General features: G+C 41.9%; 1 long non-coding RNA gene across 1 annotated transcript in view; it reads left to right on the forward strand.

Moving 5' to 3' along the window:
- LOC105475168 (uncharacterized) overlaps positions 1-5,143 on the forward strand; it is a 90,672-nt gene extending 85,529 nt beyond the window's left edge. Inside the window, exons 9-10 of the long non-coding RNA XR_011624926.1 lie at positions 2,191-2,318; positions 4,990-5,143. This is a non-coding gene — a long non-coding RNA (uncharacterized lncRNA). The remainder of the gene's footprint in view (positions 1-2,190; positions 2,319-4,989) is intronic.
- Positions 5,144-5,885: the final 742 nt, after the last annotated feature.

Raw genomic sequence — 5,885 nt, forward strand, 5'->3', positions numbered from 1 at the left:
TGTCACAGTCAGACTTCAGAGGCTTCTCTGATTGGAGGTTGCTTTTCCTATGTCACAATCACCTAGCAATAGCGCTAATTTGTTGTTAAGGGCAAATCTTGTTCTTGACTAACCTAAAGCTTTCCTAAGAAGGAGAATTGAGGCTGATTTCAGGGCAGAAAAGAGGAGTGCTCATTCTTTCAACTTTGTTTCTTAGCAATTTGCAAGCATAATATACAATATCCTCAGAATTGCAAAATCCCATCAAACTGGGAGGGTTAGTGAAAGGGAAGGAAATTTGCCATAGGCCTTTTCTCAGGGCCACTGTATTCATAAAAAGCATTCATAAATTCATTTTATGAGCAAATGAATAATTAAATAAGCCACTAAAGTCTCAAAATGATTATTTTTTAAAAATGTATGGCTAATCTGGTTTTAAGAATTGTTACCATTACTTTAAAAATGAACTTAAGTTTTTGTCTAGACTCATACTCCTCAGGAATGAGTATGTACAACTGAAGAATAAAACAAAAACTCCCCTATTTTATTGTTAAAATTGTGACACAAGGACTGTGTTCATTAACCTTTTATAATGACATTAATATTATTCTTGCAAATTTCACAGATTTCATTGCATGGTCTGCATTTACTTGATATTGTAGTTCTGTCATTAACCAAAAGATGTTTGTAGGGTCACTCTTGAACATGTGCTTTTAAAACATATTTCATTTGCTTTCTTAATCAAATTTATCCATAAGTAAAAGAAAAAGACATACAAGTAACCATAAAAATAATAGGCTTGGTGCCATGGCTAACACCTGTAATCCCAGCACCTCGAGAGGCTAAGGGGGGTGGATTGCTTGAGCCCAGGATTTCAAGACCAGCCTGGGCACCATAGAAAAACCACATCTCTACAAAATGTATAAAAATTAGCGGGGTGTGGTGGTGCACACTTGTAGTCCCAGCTACTTGAGATGCTGAGCGGGGAGCATCACCTGAGCCCGGGAAGTCAAGGCTGTGGTGAGCTGTGATCGTGCCAATGCACTCCAGCCTGGGCAATACAGTGAGACCCTGTCTCAGAAAAAAAAAAAGAAAAAAATCAGTGTATGAGCATTTCAGTTATTCACAATTGCCACAACCCTTAATGCTGTCACTAAATGTCCTTCACTAGGAGCTTCTTCACAGATGAGGTAGACTGGCTTATGTGTAATTTCTGGAACGTAATCTGTAATTTCTCCCCTTTCTCTCCCACTCAAGAAAGTAAATCTGAAATGAGGTAAGAATAATGTTACTATAGGGATACTTTGAACAAGCTCTGAATTCTAAAGACAACAGACAGCGTTTGTAAATAGCTACACCATATTGTAAGTAACACACCTCAGACTGTTTTCATTACACTAAGAGGGAGGCTGCTGCTTCCAGGGATGCTTGGGAGTGACGGATCTGTAGTCAGCTCTTGCTAATTTTGCTTTCAAATTTCTCTCTATATAATTACTTAGTTTGCTTAATTATAGCATAGCTTTATTTGCTACCATTTAGAAGTAACTATCAGGTGGAGAACGTTGATTCCCTCTTCTTCAACATATCCGTGTTAAAGAGCTTCCACAAGCCTAACGATCCTGGCCTCTCTTGCTGCATCACTTACTCCTCCTGGAACAAATGACTTACTGATGGGGAGGTGAAGACAGGACAGTCATGCGGATCTCACTCCCTTCAGGATTCTCCCCGGGATATGACTGTGGGGAGCTCTGTCACTGGGAAAGGGTCACTATTTGCCAGCTGCTCGTGTGACTGAGTAGGTCCTTCTGCTTAATGATTTGGTGCTGTATTAGAAGCCTATTGTTGCACCACACCTAAAGACTGTTCTCCAAATAGCTTGTCAGTAATAAAGTTGATGTTTTCATCTTCATCTTTCTGGCTCCTTTGACTCTCTCAGTTGGTTCTATGCTTGAGTGAGGAGAAGGAAGGATGCAAAGTATTACAGTAGCTAAATGAAAAGTTTTTAAAGCCCAAACAATAAGCTGTATGTTGAAATACTGAACGGCCAGAAAGGCCAGAAAATGAGGAATACTGGTTATATAAAATTTCTGGTTAACTTAGGGTTAACTCAAATTTCCTTCTAAAATTCAGCGAATTATTCTAAAATACGTATGAATTCACCACTGATGGGCTATTTTTTTTTCTTTTCTTTCTCACTTCCTCCTCCTCCAGACAGACCGGGACAAAGGATAAACACCTTTTTGCATAATGGCCTGCAGGAGATGCCCACAATATGATTAATCCAGGCAGTGCAGCAAGTCTGTTTACTTTGCATCTATCACATCCTGAGAATGGACAGTGTAAGAATCTCTGTCTTTTCTCCCCTTCCTCTCTGCCTCTATCCCAAGACCCTAGCTTTAGAATGAAGCCTGGTGTCCTTCAGCAGGAGACACAATAGATTGAAAGGACGGACGACCAGTATACCAGAGGTCCTGGGGCTCCAAGCTATTCAAAAGGCAGGCTGGAATCCAAAGTCAAGAACTGTTTCATGCATTTTTCCGGGCTCTTGTTTTGTGCTCCATCATATTATGTCTATATAGGACATGGACTGTATTGTGTCCTCCTTTCCATGATTGAGCGGGTAAAGGATTGGAGTTATAGCGGCTTATTCTTGCCTTGATGACTCAGGATCTTGTAATGATTCAAGGTCATCAACAAGACTACCCGTGATTATATCGCAATAATGTAACTACGGCAGAGGTGACATTAACTCAAAGCAGAAAGCATGCGCTGACAGGTATGAGTGTACTCTAGGAACATTTTTATAGCCACAGTATTAGTTTTCTATTGCTTTAACAAATCACCACAAATCTAGCAGCTCGAAACAACACAAATCTACTGTCCTACAATTCTGGCCTCTCACTGGGCTAAAATCAAGATGTGGACAGGGTTGCTTTCCTTTCTGGAGGCTCCAGGGGAGAGTCTGCTTTCTTGCCTTTTCCAACTTCTCGAGGCCACTTGTGTTCTTTAGCTTTTCCTCCATCTTCCAAGCCAGCAGTGGCGGGTAGAGTCTTTCACACAATGCATCATCCTGACCCTGACTCTCCTGCCTCCCTCTGTGACTTAGAAGGACCCTTGTGATTACATTGGGCCCACCCTGATAATCCAGGATAATCTCCCCATCTCAAGGTCTTTAGCTTAATCACATCTGCAAAGTCCGTTTTGCCCTGCAATGGAACATATTCATAGGTTCCAGCGTTTGAGACATGGATGTCTTTGGCAGGGGGCATTATTCTGCCCACCACGGCCACCATCAACAGAATGGGATTGTCATAGAAGATCTGGGTCACTGATGGTAAAGTAGTCCGAGATGAAAAATACTGTCCTTAGTAGGTGACCAGAAATATAGTTTAAAAAATACCTTCTATATATGTGGGTTTTCTTGTCACTTGCTTATTTTTCTTCTAAAAAATAGAGAATTGTCTTGGATTTTTACTTTCTGTGCTATGTCTCTATATTATAGTTCCAAAAATATGCTTAGTAAAACATTTTACCCTTGGAAGGCAGGAGGATGACAGTAGAGGTGAGGTATTTCCTCCTCCTCCTCCTCCTCCTCTTCTTCTTCTTCTTCTTCTTCTTCTTCTTCTTCTTCTTCTTCTTCTTCTTCTTCTTCTTCTTCTTTTTTAATTTGAGACAGTCTCACTCTGTTGCTCAGGCTGGAGTGCAGTGGTACAAGCTCGGCTCACCGCAATCTCTGCCTCCTGGGTTCAAGCAATTCTCCTGTCTCAGCCTCCCGAGACAGTAGCTGGGATTACAGGCACCTGCCACCATGCCTGGCTAATTCTTGTGTTTTTAATAGAGATGGGGTTTCACTATGTTGGCCAGGCTGGTCTTGAACTTTTGACCTCAAGTGATCCACCTGCCTCAGCTGCCCAAAGTGCTGGGATTACAGGCAAGATATTTCTTCTTTTCTTTCTTACTTCTCTCCTTCTCACATTCCCTTCTCCAGCTCTTCTCTCCTGCTTGCTCTTTTTCACAAGTATTTATCTGATGCCAACCATGTGCCAGGCACTGCATGAGTTACACTGTGCAGATACAGAGATGAAGAAGATATAATTCCCACTCTCAAAGAACTCACACTTTATTGAGGTAGGCAGACATGGAAATAGCTGATTATTATAAACAGAGAGATAAAGGCTATGGCAGGCATCCATAGGGTGTAAGTGAGAAGAGAGGGAGAGAGTGTGGTTCCTAGATCACTTGGCCTGTCAGGGCAGTCCTCTAAGAGGGAGAGTTACTATTTTAGTTGCATTTTGAAGGACACAGATGTTATTCAGGCAGATAAGGTTGGTGGTGGTGGGGAGAGGTGGCATGGGACATGTAAATAAAGTACTTTCAGGAAAGGAGTAATGTTTTTCTTTGTTTGTGCTTGGGGATGGGAGACCCATGGTCTGGAAGAGGCAATCTGGGGCCTGAGATTGACTGTCCCATCTTGTCTGGCAGTACTCTGGTAAGGGAGGATGTGGAATCTCTAGAGAGGGGTGCAGGAAGCATGTTTGCCAGGAGATAGTCTAGGTTCCAGTTAAGGCAGTGGTTCTTTAGACTGGGTACACCCTGGAAACACCTAGGGATGTTAAACAAACAAAACCAAAACAACAGAACATCCATACCAGGGCTAGACCCAGGCTAACTAAATCAGATTCTGCAGGGGCCAGGTTCAGGCTTTTTTTGTTTTTGTTTTTGTTTTTAAGTTCCCCAGGTGCTTTTAATGTGCAACCAGGGTTGAGAATCACTTAGCTAAGACAAAGCAAAATATTTGAAGGTGTTGGGGAGCTTTTAAATTTTTTTCTTAAACACAGAGGAAAGGGTTAAGAGGGAGGGAAAAGAAGGATAGGAGGTGAGCAGATGAGAGGACGGATGAGTGGAAAAATGGCCTCAGAGGGCGACACATGTCCTCTGATCACCGGACTCCCACCACTGAGACATGAAGAGAAGTAGACTTTGATGTAAACTTGTTTCCGTGCATTATAGATTGAAACAATCTGAAAAGTTCCTTCAGCGTTTGACAAGAAAGAGACCTAGAAGAACTAAGAAGGGCTAACTGAGGAGGAAGGAACCAGGCTGGTGTCCTCTTTGCTGGGGAGACCAGTTTGGCTTTTGCCTGTCTTATATTTCTATGTTTGAAAATAAAACAACAGACAATGTTCCATGCTTCCCTTTCCTGACTTGTTGACAATTTTCTGGCCTAGGTCATTTCTCTTTGACTTCCCATCTTTCGCTGCATTCCTAAGGCTGGTGCTCCTGACCTCACAGTGCAGAGCTCTACCACACCCGAGTCACTCATGTCCTGCTTTGGCTAATCTGAAAGCTGGGTCATTGTTCTCAGGTGACCTGAGTGAGAGAGAGAGAGAGAGAGAGAAATTAGAGTAGCTTTGTGCAGAGTAAGAATGTCATAATAAAGGAATTAGCCTTGAGTAGGTTGAAGGTTGTCAAATCCTGGATGAGGTTCCTGAGAAGTCTGATGTTCTTTAGTAGAAAACAGAAAATGTACTAGGACAACAGAAAGGAGAAAAATTCTAATTTTGTTTTGAGTTCTCATTCACTTATTGTAGTAAAACATCAGTGAATTAAAAGGCAATTAAAGCCCCCCGAATCAATACTTTTATCACTGTAAGTGGATTTTTCTCTTACTATGCTGAGTGTCCTTGTTCAGCACACGGAATTGGCATTGAAATTGCCCAAGATCACATTCCTGCCAAGTTATGGAGCCAGGAGGTAAACCAGGCCTGTCAGACTTCTAAGCTGGGGTTCTTAATCACTATACTACACTGCCTCCCATTCATTGGCCCAAAAGGCAGGATGTTCTAAGCAGGAAGAAAAGAATAAATGAAAACAGTGAGGCATGAAATCACAAGCTACATTCAAGA

The sequence above is a fragment of the Macaca nemestrina genome, chromosome 6 (genome assembly GCF_043159975.1).
Source record: "Macaca nemestrina isolate mMacNem1 chromosome 6, mMacNem.hap1, whole genome shotgun sequence".
In the NCBI taxonomy this organism is placed as follows: domain Eukaryota; kingdom Metazoa; phylum Chordata; class Mammalia; order Primates; family Cercopithecidae; genus Macaca; species Macaca nemestrina.